Below are 17,574 nucleotides of genomic sequence, written 5' to 3' on the forward strand. Positions count from 1 at the left end.
ATTTCCCACCCTGTTATAATCTACTGCTTTAAAGACATAACTTTTATTGTAGCTTGTTAATTCTATCTCTTTTGTTGTTGTTGTTTTTTTTTTCCAGTAGATTTATGCACTAATAGATCTTTTGGATTTGCCATGCTCTCTTGCTGCAGTTTCATCTTTCATCTTTTGTGTCTGCTAAAGATTTCTTACTAATAATCTTAGACTATCTTGTGAGTTAACTAAAAGAACTTGATGTTACTGGGAAGAAAGAGCAGCATATCGTCTGCTTTTGCCGTGGGTGGGAAGGATGATATACATTCAAGTATTTAGAAACTTAGAGTAATTTGCATTTAACAACTAAAGATGTTACTATAACTTTTTAAACAGATACAATTAGGGTGCTATTTATATTCAAAGTATTTTGGTCAGTTTTTCTAAACAGATACGTTGGTGTCAGATAACTTTGGAATTATGCATGATGTTTCTTAGGTTTGTTCTGTTACAAAATATCCCACACTTATGCAGAACTTATACATAGGATAATAAAAAGTAAATGAAGAAACATAAAATATGTTTTACTATACCTAATATAGTAATTCAGTTACCTCCAAGAAAGAAGAACATAGTAAGTAAAATAATTTTGTTTACACTAGTGCCACTGTTGTCATCTGAAGAAGAACCATTAGAGTCAACAGTTTGGGATGATTTGGAAGCTAGGTGATCTGTTTTTTTTTCTTAAAATAACATTGTAGCACAGAGGAACTCTAGCAACATCAGATATGTCTAAAGTCTGAGAAACCAATCCCAGGGTTAGTGAACAGTAATTGAACAAAGCTGCTCAAGGTGGCATTTTTCTCAGTAATGAGTGGTGGTGATAATATTTGAAAGTAGCTTCTGCCACCTTTTCAGGTGCTCATTGTGGGTGGGATTGCCTTGGGAAGGAGAAACTAAATCCCGAGCTGTGTATGGGAACTTAGTTTGCACCATTTGCTAAGCTGGTGAGAGTTCCCAATCTCCCTAGTGGGAGGTAACCAGAAACCAGCTCTTCTTGCCTAAGGACTACAGCAGATTCTATACTCTCTTACAGTATACCCCAATATAGCCTTCCTTCCAAAGCACCAAGTCAGTAAAGGGGGATTTTGACATTCTGGAATATTTTTAATTCAGTACATGAAATTAACCCAGACCTTAGCATATAGCGAATTACTTATTAAAAGTTAGGTAAAAATAATAACAGCTTTGTTGTATATTAGTACTCTATGCTTCTTAGAGTGAACTAGCTAACAATGAAGTATTCTTAGGACTCAGCTGCTTTGTTAATAGAGGTATTAACTTGAATATTTAAAAATAACTTTAATCAGAAAAATTATTTTTGATATTTAATAAGATGTATTTTGGAAATGGGTTTTAAAGCACCTACTTAAGGAAGAGATATCTACAGTTTAATGTTAGCATTTGAAAGCAACGAAGAAAATTTTTGCTTAACTAGAAAGTGTAATGAATCATTATATTAGAGATTAAATTAACACTTTGTAAGCATTTTAGCCTCTAGAGTTAAGGTTAGTATAGTGAAATTATGGTGATTAGCTTAATTCATTCATGTACATCTATTTGTATCACCAGATAATTACTAGGTAAAGGACAAATCACTTCAAAGCCTCAGTATTATTTGTAAAATGGAGGCAATAAGTTCTGCTCTGCTCACCTCACAGGATTATTATAGAGGCTCAAATAGGATAAGTGAAGGAATGCTATGCAATTAGTAAACTGTTAGGCCAGAGAGTTCCCAGACTGTCAGATTTGCCCACAGTAAACTTCATTATTCACAATATATGTTATCCTAATATGTCTTTTTGCTACGAAGAAATACTAATGTTTTAAAATCATTTACTAGTTTCATAAAGCAGAAAGATGTAAAATGCAGTTATAGAGAGCATCCCAAGCCAAATGAAAAGAAACCATGGATTTAGTTTTATATTTTGTTTGAATTTGATAGCCCAATCATAAAATGCACATATTTAATTATAGACTGCACTTAAGATTTCATATGTATAAAAAAGTTGCTGTGAAACTTAGAGGTAATTGTAACACTCAGGAATTTCAAGGCTAAGGAAGAAAGACATATTCTCACGAGCAGCTCTGAACTTCAAACAGGATTTTCTGGCTGCCTTAATATATTAAAATGGAACCTAAATCCAAAAACTTTTTTTATCCAGAAGAAAGTACAGAATTCAGTGAAATTGAGTATACTAGAAATTCTGATGGCAAGAATTGCTCAGAAAGTCTTAATTTTAAACCATAATATTCATTGGTTATCCAAAACCTTCATTTTATTCTTTATTATTTTGAATAGTTTCCCTTTAAATTTTTTAGTTTCAAATTTTGCAAATAAAAGTGTACATGTTAAAGTTACAGAGTATTAGATTATTCACATTAAGAACTGTTCAAGGCCGGGTGCGGTGGCTCAAGCCTGTAATCCCAGCACTTTGGGAGGCCGAGACGGGCGGATCATGAGGTCAGGAGATCGAGACCATCCTGGCTAACATGGTGAAACCCCATCTCTACTGAAAAAAACAAACAAAAAAAAAACTAGCCTGGCGAGGTGGCGGGCGCCTGTAGTCCCAGCTACTCGGGAGGCTGAGTCAGGAGAATGGCGTAAACCCAGGAGATGGAGCTTGCAGTGAGCTGAGATCTGGCCACTGCACCTGCACTCCAGCCTGGGCGATAGAGCGAGACTCCGTCTCAAAAAAAAAAAAAAACTGTTCAAATACGCGGAAAAATAAAACCATAATGAACACCTATGCACTTCACTCAACTATGTCACTACCTTTTTCCGTGTTTTAAATGTAATTATATATTAGTTGAAAGAAAACGTTACAGAATGAAGTGAAATCCCATATGAACCTCTTTCTGATCTTAGTTCAAATCTTGTTCTTTCCCAAGAGGTAATTGTCCCCTTCAATTTAGTATTTTATTATTCAGTGGTTGCTTTTCAAGAGGAATTTGTCCTATATTCTGTAGGCTAAATTTCTTGTTCTGCCTAGTTATAAAAATGGCAAATAATATAATATTGGGTGTTTAAATAGTACAATATTTTATTGTTCAAAACACACTTTATAATTTTTAACAGATTGGACATTGATAATCCCCTTATCAAATCTCATGATATGTAACCGATTTTTAATAAGGATTTTAAATCGTGTTTAAGAAGTCATTCGGGCCCCAGGTTTCTCTTAAATATGTAAACAAGGAGCTCTATCATTGGTATTTTAGAAGCTGAATTATGTGTGAGATCCTTAAATACAAACATACTCTTTGTAGCTTCACAGAGCCACCCGTTTTGCACTTCTCCCCCTTTTCTTCCTCCCTCCTTTGCTCCCATTTCAATGGACAGAAAGACTATGTGGCATCTCTATTTTCATTCACTTGGTTTATTGTCTCGGTATGTTGTATAGATTTTTGAATCAAAGGAATTTTTAACATTTTAAATATTTCAAACATAGAAAAAATAGAAGAATGTAACAAACCCTTGTCAGCTTCAGTTAGCAACTTACATCTTCCTCGTTTCCTCCACCCAGTTCTCCTTTATTAATGTAAATCCTAGACATATTTTATCAAGAAATTTTGTGGCATATATTTGTGATGTTTTATTCCTGGTCATAGTTGCTTTCTCTAATATCTGGATTAGCCTAGCTTGTCAATACTACCTCACATCCTAGAACCTCACTATTAAAAATGCAGTCACCAAACCAGTGGCAAATTAATATCAGCTAGGAGTTTATTAGAAACTCAATCTATGATCCTACTGAATCTACATTTTGACAAGATTTGGCAGGTGATGCATTTGGACATAAGTTGAAGAAGCACTCTTAATAGAATGCATTTTTTTTTTCAGTTCTGTATAAATCAGCTTCCAAGTTTTTTCCTGAGTGTAGAAATTATTTCTTAGTAATTTTAAGTTTTGCGGATACATAGTTAATAATACCAAGAAATAATTGAAAAGGAGCCCGGATATCCAGTTTTAACCTCCTGTTTTAAAGATAAACAGTTCTAGAGATCAAATAAATAGTTTAGCAGCATTTATTGTAACATACCTGTAGTTAGAATCCAGGTCCCTGGCTTTACAATCCAGTCTTCAGTGTATTACACTGATCAAAAGAAATACAGGCCTGCTATTATTCATAAATTTAAACTATTAGGTACAAGTTGATAGCTTATAATAGAAATCAGTATGATCAGTATTAAAAGTCAAATTTAACAGAGAAGGAATGTCCATGTGAATTGATTTTTTTAATAGACTGCAAATTAGTACTCTTAATTCCTGATTTGTTTATTACATTTTGTGGTTTTATAAAATGATACTCGGGTCATTTTTGTAAATAGCTTTTCTACTCATTTAATGCTTCTTCAGTCACTTTTTCTACTATTGCATAGCACAGTCTAACAGTTGAAATGCCTAAGCCTTACTGAATAATGACTCTGATATTCTCTCTGAGAGTTAGAGCTGTGCTATAAATATACATTTACCTGTGCAAAGTATGCCTTCAGGGGCTATGCCCCATAATCTTAGCAAAATTTTAAAATATTCTTATGGCTAGCAATTTTATCTATTGTCATGTCTTACTATTTCCTGCTTACCACCCCCATTTGTCTCTAAACCTTGTTGCTGCATTAGCTGTCCATCACTTAAAACTGTTTATTTCTGTTTTTCTTCCATCATTCTCTTTGGAACTACATGTCTTAGACTTTTTATAACCATAATCAACCATAACCAGATTCTTTTTCTTTGTGGTTAATGAGTTGACAAACGATAGTGCATTTTATGTAATATTCAGGTGTTTTGCTATTTTTGTCTGGTTTAGCTTAAAATCTCCCTGCCCCCCACTCCCTTTTTTTGTGGGTTTTTAAAAAAAATTTACTATTTTTTTCTGGTTTTGTTTTGTTTTGCTTTTTAGCTTCTGGGATTGCAGTGGTTCCAGATGGTTGAAATCACTAGTAGTGATTTACTTGACGCATTCATGTATTTATTACTGGTATATTCAACTATAATGGAGGGAAATTGGTCAAAGAATTAGGGTTAAAGAGCTCCTATAAAAAGGAGATTTGTAGAATTCTAAAATGTGATTCCAATTCATATAGTCATGACTCTTAGAAATTAGCTACAGGGAGAGATAGTAACATTGCTATAGTTGTCTTTGCCCTAAGTTTGGAGTTCTATAGTGTAAAATATATATAATAGCTCTAATTATAAATACACTTTTACTCTGGAAAAAACATAGACATTTATATGAGACATTCAAAAACCATTATTTTCTCATCTGTAAAATGGAGAGAATCACTTCATATGTTCACTTATAAGGATTATATGAAATACTGTTCCATTAGTAGTTTTTCTTTTCCTCTAATTGGGGGTGGGGGCAGTTTTTGGCATTTTATTTATGGAAGGTTTTTTTTTTCCCTAAAATCATTTGACCTCTCTAAAAGACATTTGCTATGTACATTGGACATTTGCTATGTACATTGTAGAGAATACGAAGATAAACAGACACTGAAAATGCAAATTTGTTCTAGCATATTTAATATATTAGGGAACAATTTAAGCATAATGTGAATTTCATGTTTACTTAAAATTTCATCCTGAGAAACAAATGAAAGCAGGAAGTTACAACCAGCTGAACCAGCTGTGTAAGAAAATATGTATTTATCAGGTGTGCACACATGTACATTCCTCAGACATCTATTAGCATTCTCAGTTTTCCACAAGTTAACCATGCTCATCCATATCTGGTACTAATAACTTCCCACCCAGTTTCAGATAGCTGTTTTTAGCACATCTGACACCCTCATTTTTTCAAGCAAACTTCAGGTCTTTTTCAAGATAGTCATTTATAGTAGTATTTATATATTTCTTAACCATTTAACATGTAAAACTGTGCTGCCTTTTAAGAAATTACTTCTGTCCTTTTTAGTGTCACGAATGAAGATTTTGAGTGTTGTACCCTAACCTTATCATTTTCCTCGTAAGTCCTATGGTTTTTTTTGTATGATTTTGCATAGTGTGGTAATTCTTGGAAATGCTTACGTTGTGTTATAGTGTAACTGACTTACTGCTTTCAAATAGCTTCTAGTCTGATTCACACTATGACATTATACAGTATAGCAAAATAAGGATGTCAGGGAACAGGAGGCTGAGCATATCACCGTTTACCAGTGGTAGCTTCAGCAAGGCCCTTCATTTATCTAAGTCCTTTTTCTCATCTGTAAAATGGAAGTGGTGATAGTACATGTCTTTTCTGTCTTGTGTTATTTGTAGTTTCAATTTATACAGCATGAAATATGCTGTATAAATATAGGGTTGGGAATATCTAGTGGTACAAAAATCACCTTTTGGCCCAATTTTAAGGTGAGATAATTACGAGAGATTTTTTCAGCCTCAAAGTCTTTGTTCTTTTCTCTCTACACCATTGTGAATAACACAGTGTGCATATGAGATTAATTTATTACCTCGACTTTCCATTTTTGTTTTGTAAAGTAGTTTAATTTTTGGTATCTATAAAGTTAACTGCAGGAGTGTACCTGCATTTAAGTTTATACAGTTAAGAGGTTGGTTTCAGTTTTAAAGATTGTATGTCAGTGTAAAACATCCATTATTATGCTTTCAAGTAAAATAGCTCCTAAAAACATGGATTACTACCAACCTTCAAGGAAAATAGCTCCTAGAAATACGGATTACTAGCCACATAAGTTGCTAACATTTGCTTTTTTTATTATTTTTTTTTAGACAGAGTCTTGCTCTGTCGCCCAGCCTGGAGTGTGGTGGAGTGATCTCGGCTCACTGCAACCTCCGCCTCCCGGGTTCAAGCAATTCTCCTGCCTCAGCCTTCCGAGTAGGTGGGATTACAGACACCTACCACCACTCCCAGCTAATTTTTCTATTTTTAGTAGAGACGGGGTTTTACCATATTGACCAGGCTGATTTTGAACTCCTGACCTCAAGTGATCCACTTGCCTCAGCCTCCCAAACTGCTGGGATTACAGGCGTGAGACAACGCGCCCAGCCTCTTTGCTAACATTTAAACTTTTGAGACTCATCTTTAATTCTTTTGTTCAACAAGTGTTCATTACCTGCTAACTATGTGCCAGCTTAGATGCTGTGGATGAAATATAGGTTGGTGCAAAAGTAATTGTGATTTTTGCCATTAAAATTACAAAAACCACAATTACTTTTGCACCAACCTAAATTACTAAAACTTCCTAACGTGGGGCTTTCAGTTCAGTGTGAGATAAGTAAAGAATTATATGGGTTGATAAATTTTCTGGAGGAACTATTGGTTGTTATTACAGTGTGCTCAATCTTTAGCAGTTAGGAAAGGATTCTTGAAGGTAGTTGTATTACCTGGATTGGAGGTTAAGTGTTCGGGACACAAGCGTTGGAAACAGGACAGTTTGCTTAAAAGGGTGGGCGGGGGGGAACGGGAAAGAACCAGAATCAAGATTACGGCACCCTGGAGAAAGTTCAGCATGGCTGGGTCATAAATTAGGAGACAAGAAACAAATAGAGAAATATGTTTGGATAGAAAAGTCAGATTATGGGCTGTGCTAAGTTGCTTGGGCTCCACTAGTGTTTCTAAATGCAGTTATTGGTAAAATAGACTTAGGAGAGGACAGAGTTGACATGACAAATCTAGTGAATTTATGTTCATTAAAATATCCCTTTTGAATTGATTTAGTTTTTGTATGTTTCTTTTTTATAATTCCAAAAAATCATACAAATAAGTTTGCTTAAACTTATCCATCTAAAAGCTGCACACAAAACTTGATATTAAATTCTTTTAAAATTACAAAATTAAGACTTCCAAAAGAATCTTGTTGAATAAGAGTAAAAGGAAGACCCTTACTCAGTAAAGCTGCATTATACTTTGGCAGTTTGAACCCATGGCCATGCCTCTCTGTGTGATAAGGATTAGGCAAAACCATGAAGAAACATGCATGTTTTTGAATTGCCTTTCCATGGTAATTTGAAACATTTTTTTCATGAAACATGGATATATATCATTAGAAAACTGCAAAACATAAAGCTTGTAAGTTGTAAGACTTGAAATGAGATTTATCTTTGTCGCCCAGGCTGGAGTGCAACAGTGTGATCTCTGCCTTCTGGATTCAAGCAATTCTCCTGCCTCAGCCTCCTGAGTAGCTGGGACTACAGGCATGTGCCACCATGTCTGGCTAATTTTTTTGTATTTTTAGTAGAGACGGTTTCACCATGTTGGCCTGGTCTCGAACTCCTGACCTCAAGTGATCTACCTCCCTCAGCCTCCTCAAGTGTTGGGATTACAGGCGTGAGCCACGGCACCCGGCCAAGATGAAATTTCAAGTCCATTTTAGCCACTATGCTTTTAGACTACTTAAAGCAGTGCTTTCAGATCTCCCCAGGAATACTGGTTCACTTTATGCTATTGTTGCTGCTGTTCTGGCTTGAGAATTTTGAGAATCTAAGATACAATTTTGAGTTTTGACATGTAAATTATTTTGTTGAGTAGAAAGAATTAATGTAGATAAGGAAAAACCCCTTTATAAAAAATGCTTACCCTTTAAAAAATGTTGAATCCTCACAGTACTATTAAATACTACTTGGAAAGTGTTTGTTAACCATGATATATTTTTTTAGATAATTTGAGTAGAATTATACATGCAATATATTCTTGAGTTTGTGACCAACAAAGAAACAGATTAATGATTGAAAATTCACCATACATTACTACCTGTGTCTCTCCACCTGCTATCTACTTCAATTTTTTTAATATATAAAAGTCATTTGTAATTGAGTTTATTATTTTTTTCTTGAGACAGGGTCTCACTCTGTCACCCAGGTTGGTGTGCAAATGGCATGATCACAGCTCACTGCAGCCTCAACCTCCCAGGTTCAATAGATCCTCCCACCTCAGTCCCCCACAGGCATGCATCACCTTGCCTGACTAGTTTTTGTGTTTTTTTGTAGAGACAAGGTTTTGCCATGTTGCCCAGGCTGGTCTCAAACTTGCACCCAAGCCACCCACCTGCCTCGGCTTCCCAAAGTGCTGGGATGACATGTGTGAGCCACCACACCCAGTCATGAGAATTATTTTAAATCAAGTAAACAAAATGTCTTTGGGAATATTGAGCTTTATGATAGATACCTAAGTTTTCCCAAAAATAATTGTGTTAGCATTTCACTGAATCACTAGACTTAACCTAGAAATCTAGGCTACCAATAACATAGTCTCTTTCAGGTTTTTTCTTTTCCTGTGTCTTTCTTTTTACTAAAATCATAACTGGAATGACTTATGGAGTTGATATCTTAGGTCTAATCCCAATTTAGAAACTCCCGAAAGCCTGTCAAATTTTGACACATTCTTTAAATGAACTGTTATTGAGTAGATATAATTTAGTTGTAATTAGTCTAACAGCGTTTGACCTATCCAAACAGATAAAAAGAACTCTCATTTTATTCAATCTATATTTAATATATTTACTGCATAAATCTCAGACCCTCTTCGTCTAGCACATGGCCCTAATAAATGAAAAATAAGTGGCAAAATTAGTCCAAATTTTGTTTTCACTTGTCATCTATTTTCACTAAATTTTATATCTAAACACAATATACACAAGTACTAATCTGCCATTAACAAGGTTTTCCTTTTTTTTTTTTTTTTAAGAATAGCTAGGATTTTGTTTTCTACTGGGGCTGGAAAGCTGAAGTATGTGGTTCCTTGTAGAATTGTTGAGGCAAACTATAGGAAGCAATTGAGATTATAAAACAAGACACACAAGAACATAGCAACAGTATTTAACATGTGAGAAGATGATTGAAAGAACACAAACCTGGTTACGTATGTCCTTTTCCATCTGCACTACTCTCAACAATCAACTTCATGCATTGGGATCTGGAATCATGGTGAATTTTTCTCTTTTCCGCTTTCTTAAAAAAAAAAAAGTATTTTCTAAGGAGCCAATAACAGCTATTTGACAATTTGCTGAAAATTCGAGGTTCAGTTTAAAAGACTGAATTTATACTGTTTGATTTTCTGTGATGAAGACATGACAAAATCAAAATGGTATTCCTGCCCATGGACTTAATCTAGCTTTGTTAGATTTGCAGTGCAAGAAGAGGACATACGCCTTTAATTTGTATATACAACCAACACTAAAAGTAAACCGTCCATCTGGTAGTCCTTCAGTGAAAAAGAGGATGGAGAAAAGAATGTTTTTTGAATTGTATCCTTCTTGGTTCTGGCCCCTTATCTAGCTGTCTTATTTCTGACACAATTTTATATTAACATTTCTTCTGTCTTTTAGATATAAGTCTTACACATTTTTATCATAAGATCTAAATGCATTTTTGCACTAAAGAGCCAGAACTTTCAGCTGTCCCCCATCTTTGTCCTGAAGTACCAGCATCGGAACATCTCTTTTCCTTTTTCAGATAACGAGGGCTTAGTAAAGCTTCAGGAAATGACACTCCTGTTGGAGCAGTGGCAGCAGGAAAACAAATCTGATGTCCAGTAGGTCTGGATTTAAAGGTGTGGTCTTGTAATAAGTAATAGCTAGAGCTTAGAGAATATTTTCTAGCAGCATTCACTATGCCAAACTCTATATGCATTTGCTGATCTAATTCCTGTGGCAAATATTACTTCTATATTAGAGAAACAGGTTCAGTTGGTGTTAACTACCAAGGTCATATAGCAGATGGTAAAGCCTGAACCTGTATTTTAAACACTGATTCTCCCACTGTCATCCCAGGCCACAAGCTTTTAGTGATAACACTTTATCATATGCCTCCATAAATATGCAGAATTTTCTTTTGACACATTTATTTATCCTGTCTCATTGCCCTGCCTACTTCAGGCTCTTGGGTAGGGGCAAATAAATACAAAGCTGGGCTCACTTTGCAGTGGAGGTGAACCAGTTGCAGAGACCAGGTGATACTATTCTTTGCTATTTACTCTTCAAGTTGGGTAGGTACACCAGAATCTCGACTCTGCCTAAAAATGTATGTGTGTTCATACATATATATGTGTGTGTGTGTGTATACATACATATATACACACACATGTGTGTGTGTGTGTATAAAATATAGTCTGCTTCAGCCACGCTGGCTGCTTTCTAACAATATATACACATTTTGTTTTTGGAGTTAGGTTTCTGCATTTCTCTCTCCCCTCAGCTTGCTTTCTTCTAGCTCTCTGATCTCCACTTATCTTTCCAGAGTCATTAAATTTCCCCTCCTTTGTAGAGCACTCTCTGATGTCTAGAGACTGCATGGCTTTCTGTACTAAAGCTGATCACTATTCATTGAAAACGGACTTTTTATTAATGACCTCTGATAACCAGGAATGCATTTGTAATTAGGGCCTGAATATATATGATTCTCTTATTTGTGGCCCTTGGACCAGTATCAGCATTACTTGAGAACTTAGTAGAAATGCATATTCTCAAGACTCACCCTAGATCTACTGAAATACAAATTAGGAGGGGCTCAGCAATTTGTTTTTTTAACAAGCCTTGCAGATGACTCTGATGGACACCAAAGGTTGAGAATCACTGGCTTACATAACAAGGCCACTGATTTTCCAACACTTAGTACCTGTGCTGGCTGTGAGGCTCTGATGACCTAGCATGTCTGTTACTTACCTCAGTGTAGTGAAGCCTCAGTCCAGTCTTAAGTTTTGCAATACGTTCACCTCCATTTCCACTCGGAACCTATTTGTACTAACTTCAACATCTACAGACCTCTGATTTCTCAAGGCGTCAGCCTACACTAGCTTATGAAACAGGCCTTCGGTGACTAGTTCCTTTCAACTTTCAACACTTCCTTTGGCTTTAGCACATTAATAATAGCTACCATTTAAGAATTGCGGCTGGGCGCGGTGGCTGACACCTGTAATCTCAGCACTTTTGGAGGCCGAGGTGGGCGGATAACGAGGTCAGGAGATCGAGACCATCCTGGCTAACACGGCAAAATCCCGTCTCTACTAAAAAAAAAAAAGAAAAGAAAAGAAAAGAAATTAGCCGGGCGCCTGTAGTCCCAGCAACTGGGGAGGCTGAGGCAAGAGAATGGCATGAACCCGGGAGGCGGAGCTTGCAGTGAGCCGAGATTAGGCCACTGCACTCAGTGCAGTGAGTGGGCAACAGAGCGAGACTCCGTCTCAAACAAACAAAAAAAATTTGCTTTGGGCAAGCTCTACATAAAGTACTTTATACGGTTTCCAAAATCACAGAGTCTATACGCGGTAAAGCTGTAATTCTAACAGGAATTCTGTCTCTAGAACCTGCACTCATCTGCTGCACTATGCTCTGTAACACTTGAGTCAGCTAAGTGCACTCTTAGATCACTGCCCACAATGTGCGTTCCTCAAATCATTTCTCATCTACCTCACACTCACCCATATACTTTTCTGTGCCTTTTTTTCTGAACCAGCTTCACCACTGCCACTATCTCCTTGACTTTTTAGTGGGCCTGTGGAACCCTCGTTCCTCACGCCATGGTAAACAAAATGTATCCTCAATGTTCATAAAATGTGTCTCCTTGGTCTTGTCTTAACCAATACTAACCTAGTTCTTCTCATTTGGTGTGCATCCCACAGTATCAGAAAGTAGTGCATGTTCTTTTCTCTCAATGGCTGTTTCTCTTCATACTCTACTTTCAAGTAAAAATTCTTCAATGAAACATTTACATCTGACTATGCTCTCTTCTACCCATTTTCATCTTTACAATCCACCAACTTCCTGTTCACTTCACATTCATTGAAGACTTTTGCACCTAGCCTTTTGTCCCATATCATCCAAGTCCTGATGTCCTGATTATTCTGATTTCCTGTTTATCCCTTAAACACATTTTTATGGAATATGTTCTCCTTAGAGTTCCTTGTTCTCCTAAACTCCAGCGACCCAGACCTCCACCACACTTGAGTTGTGTGTGTGGTCATGATGTTTTCCAGAACTGGTTTACATCTGAAAACTTGAAGGTTAACAAACATCTTGGGGATTTTTGTCTTTCTTTTCATTGTCGTGTCCCCAGTGCCTAAAACACTACTTGGGACATAGGGAGTGCTTAGTAAATAACCTATTGGATTCATGAATTAGAACTTTCAATTTTTCAATTCCAGCATATATGATTTTTGAAAACAGTCTGTGTTCCTTGATTCCTCCCAGTTTTTCTACATAGTCTGGACCCAATGACAGGTTATCTGAACAATTCACTAAAATCTTCATTATCTTTATACTTATCTGCTTATGCCACACCTGCCCCACAAATCCCAACCCAGATCGGTATCAAACTCTATATTCTTTGAATTGCTAGGTACAGTTGAACAAAATCTTATATCCTTGCAGATTAGCTCAACTCATCTGAGTCTTGAGCAACATCATTTAAACATTTGAAGGATCAGGTTCAATTCTCTTTTCCTATTCCCCTTAGCTTATATATACATATTCCCAGCTTTACCACTAGCAAGTACTTATGGATTACTGAACATAACATTTTGTACATGTTTTTCCTTCTGCTGGAATGTCCTCCTCCTTTCCTAGCTTAGTGATTTATATGTACGCCTAAGACTGAATTATTTTACGTAAGTCCTTCCTGATTTCACATCCTAGCCTTGGTAATTTGTACTCTACTAACAAACTCTGTTTATTTGTATCACTGTACTATCCAAATTCATTCAAGTAAAAGTTATAAAAATGACGTATAGTCTAGCAAAGAAAACATAAACCATACCAATATATGTAACCATGGTAGTATGATTTATGGTTATAAATATATGATATGTATGTATATAAATGTATAGAGATATATATCTATATAAATTGTGCTAGGAGAACACATGGGAAGGATAATGCTACAGAGGAAGTGACATTCAATTAGGGTACTGAAGGTTAGGTAAGCATTTGCCAGAGGAGAAAAGGATAACGTGCACATCTTGGTTAGATACAATAAAAAATACGTGCAGTGTAGTAGAAAAATATATGTTTAGTTCATATGAATAGTTCAATATTGATGGCAGGTGGGAAGTGGCAAGAGATAAAAGTGGGAAAGCTGATAGGTCTTGTTTCTATAGATAGAAATAGTAAATATTTAAGCAAGGGCTTTATCTCATCAGATTTATATTAGAAAGGGAACTGGTAGGAATGATGAGGATGAATTACAGTGAAGAGAACCTGCAGTAATTGAGATCAGTCAGAGAAACTCTTGGAGTAGTGCAGGCCAAAGATAATGCTATCAGCTCGGGCAGTGGGAATGGAGAGAATTTGAGAAATACTTCATAGATGGGTTGAAGGATTGACTAAATGAGAAAATGTGAAGGAGAAAGAAGAGCTGGTGACCAGAAGGTTAAACTATTATTTTTTAAGGAAAAAATTAGAAAAAGTAGTTCTTGACTAAGAGTGTGAAAGCTAGTGAATTGCACATTAGTTTAAAGAACTGTTGAAACATTATTGAATTATAAAAGCATAATATGAATCACAGAGAATAGGTGAGAGTGAAGATAATATTTAGAGAGTCTTTGGCATACCACGTAGATAATAGTTTAAGCAGTGGGAGTGGATAAGACAAGACTATCTCAAGAGAGTGGGTAGATATTTATATTTTTATCTATTTCATGTTCTATCAGTTATCTCTGTCCAAGTAGACTGTGTGCACCTTGAGGGCTGAGATTGAGTCAAATTTTGTATGCCTCTAAAAGTGGAGCAGCAGAAAATGATACTTTCAACATGAATGATATTTGCTTATGAAGTTTTTTTCCCTCTTTGCTCCTTTATTTTTAAAGCACTTTTCTTTCTTTGCTTATGTACTCTCTGTTCAATTCAGCACAGAGAGTAATTTACAAAGTAATTTCTGGCAAGGTACAGAATATAATGAAATTCCACCACAGGGAAACATTTGAATGCTCTGTGGAACCTACTCTGGGCAGAGTTTCTTTTCACCTTAGAGATTTTTCAAGAACATAAAAAAAGTCATTTTTTTTGTAAAGTGATGATGATGTAACTTCTATTATTCTGCTTTGAAGCTAAAATATATGCTAACTGGAATGGATACAGTATATAAATAGGGTACTGTGTGTTTTTCACCAAATGTATGAAAAGGGGCTTAGACTATCACTGCTTATTCTATAATGATAGAAATTACTTATAGATATGCTGTCATAGAAAAATTGCATAATTTTACATCTATACATCTATACTCTATGTCCATAGGCTGACTCTATACTTGTAGATACTTGTTACAATTGTATTCCTTTATATTTGGCATTTTTTCCTTCATATTTTCCTCTAACTGGCTTAGGTGAAGTGGGTTTTTTTTTTTCCTTCTTTTCTTTTTTTCCCCACACTCTTTTTGTTCCATTAAAATCTCAGAGTTAAATAGGCAATTTTCTAAGGTGTCCTTGTCAGGCGACATTATGGAAATTATTTGAATATCATTGCTAAGCCAGGTGAGCCTTTAAAAATGTAAATAATTTGCAATACCATGAATCTAGCTGATGAAGAGCAACCTTAACGCTGATTGATTTATTAGAATCTTATCCTGATTAGTAATTGCTTCAAAATCTCTTTTCTGTGGTTCAGTTTATAATTTTATTCCCAGATCTTAATATATAGCTGTATAACTATCAAATTTGTAATAAGCATTTTACATCATTAGTTACCCCATACTTTTCCAGCCAGTCATAGAGGGCCAATAACTGTACAGTTTTTACATTGATTGACTGCTCACACTTAGTGCTTGGTTGATATTATTAATTGAAAGCTTTGCATTGGTCCTACTCAGCACTGTTTTCCTTGTGGTATTCTATTTTAAAATATATAGTATAGCAACAAAACAACATTCAGGTCACAGACTTTCAGGCTTGCAATCATTCTTTAATATTACTTTAAAAGGTATAATCATGACCTTGAAGCATATTGAACTTCAGCTTTGCCTGAAATTCACAAACATGATTATAATTTCAAGAAGCACTGTCTTAAAGTTGCCTTATTCCTGTAATTAAGCTACTGAAAATTTCATTTATTCTCAAGTTAAATCTCAGGAAACCTATTTTATCATAGGAAATCAGTCAGTGCTAAAATACTGCTTTGATTCTATAGTTCAAACTTATTCATGTACTTCCTGAGGAAAGCCTTTCAGTCAATCACAGAAATTGTATTGCCTATTATATTTATTTTTAATATACATTTAAATTTAGCATTCTCTGAGGGTAAGTACCCTGTGTGTTGCTACTTTTATCATGTGTGTGTCTTCTTTCATTTAACTATAGATACATCACGAAGTTTGCCGTATTCTACATGTCACAGACTTTGGCCGTATAGTGATAGTAGGATTTAAGGACAATACATGTTAACTCAAAAATCTGTGCTTACGGCTGCTCGGGAGTCATCTATTTAATGGTTAAGAGATATACTATGTGCTCTACAAGAATGTTTTGCACTTTGGAATTAACATGACTGATGTTATTTTGGCAGTTATGATTATCATAGGAACCATGATTTACTGATGCCAAGTTTAATACTTGCTATGTTCCTGAAAATGTTAGGACAGATCATTTATTAAAATGAAAACAAATGCATATCTCTTTTAAAATGTTCACCTGTAGCTCCAAATCTTCTGCATTGATTGTCCCAAAAATATCCTTTCATGAAAACAAAAGGCATTAATTTTTATCAATTTCTCAAAATGTAACTACTTTTCTTTAAAAAAGCGTAGTTATGTAAACAATTTTTGTGCTAGTATCTATTACTTTAAAAGTAACTTATTGTTAAATTGATACATTCTTATTTCAAAAATCAGGAGATAATATTTCAAAAACCAGGAGATAATATACACCACAGTATTGCAGATAAAATATGATTTCTCTTTGTGTATTCATCTAAAAATTGTTTTTATACCTAGAAGCATGTAGAAGTTTATTTGTTCAATGCTGTACCTTTTCTTCTGAAGTGCAGGCTAGTTTCATTCTATTTATGTTTTATTTAGCAAGAATTTGTGGGACCTAAATAGACTACTTATTTGAAATAATAGAGTACTAGAGTATAAAATGAACATGTCATTTCTGAAGTCAATAGGGAAGAAATGACAAACTGAAAGGATCCTAGCAAGAGTGAAAAATTAAGCATCTTTTCCCCCCAGATAGCTGTATTAAACTGTTTTTCTTTCAGTTGATTACATAAGATATAGTTCAAAAATGCTACACTGGAACTTAAAAGTAAATAAGCACTTCTTAAATAAAAATAAGAATTTATCTTTTTGTTGATAGGGAAGCCTATTTGTACAACCTAAAGACTGTGTCACCTCTGATCCATTATACCTATTTAGTACAATTGTATTTTTTCATCTAGAAAATGCCCATTTTATCATGAAAAATGTTTTGTTTTAAAGCCAAAACTTAATACATAAGGGAACACATTTAAAAGTTTAGGAGAATGAGCCAGTATTGAGAGTGATTTAAATCTGACCTTGAATAAATCATTTAACTATTTAATGGATACATTTTCTCATGAATAGATTTACTATATTGAATTGATAGTTTCAGAGAAACTAAAATATCTTTCCACATAGAAAAAGAA

Source organism: Colobus angolensis, unplaced genomic scaffold (assembly GCF_000951035.1).
Source record: "Colobus angolensis palliatus isolate OR3802 unplaced genomic scaffold, Cang.pa_1.0 Scaffold491, whole genome shotgun sequence".
Classification (NCBI taxonomy): Eukaryota; Metazoa; Chordata; class Mammalia; order Primates; family Cercopithecidae; genus Colobus; species Colobus angolensis.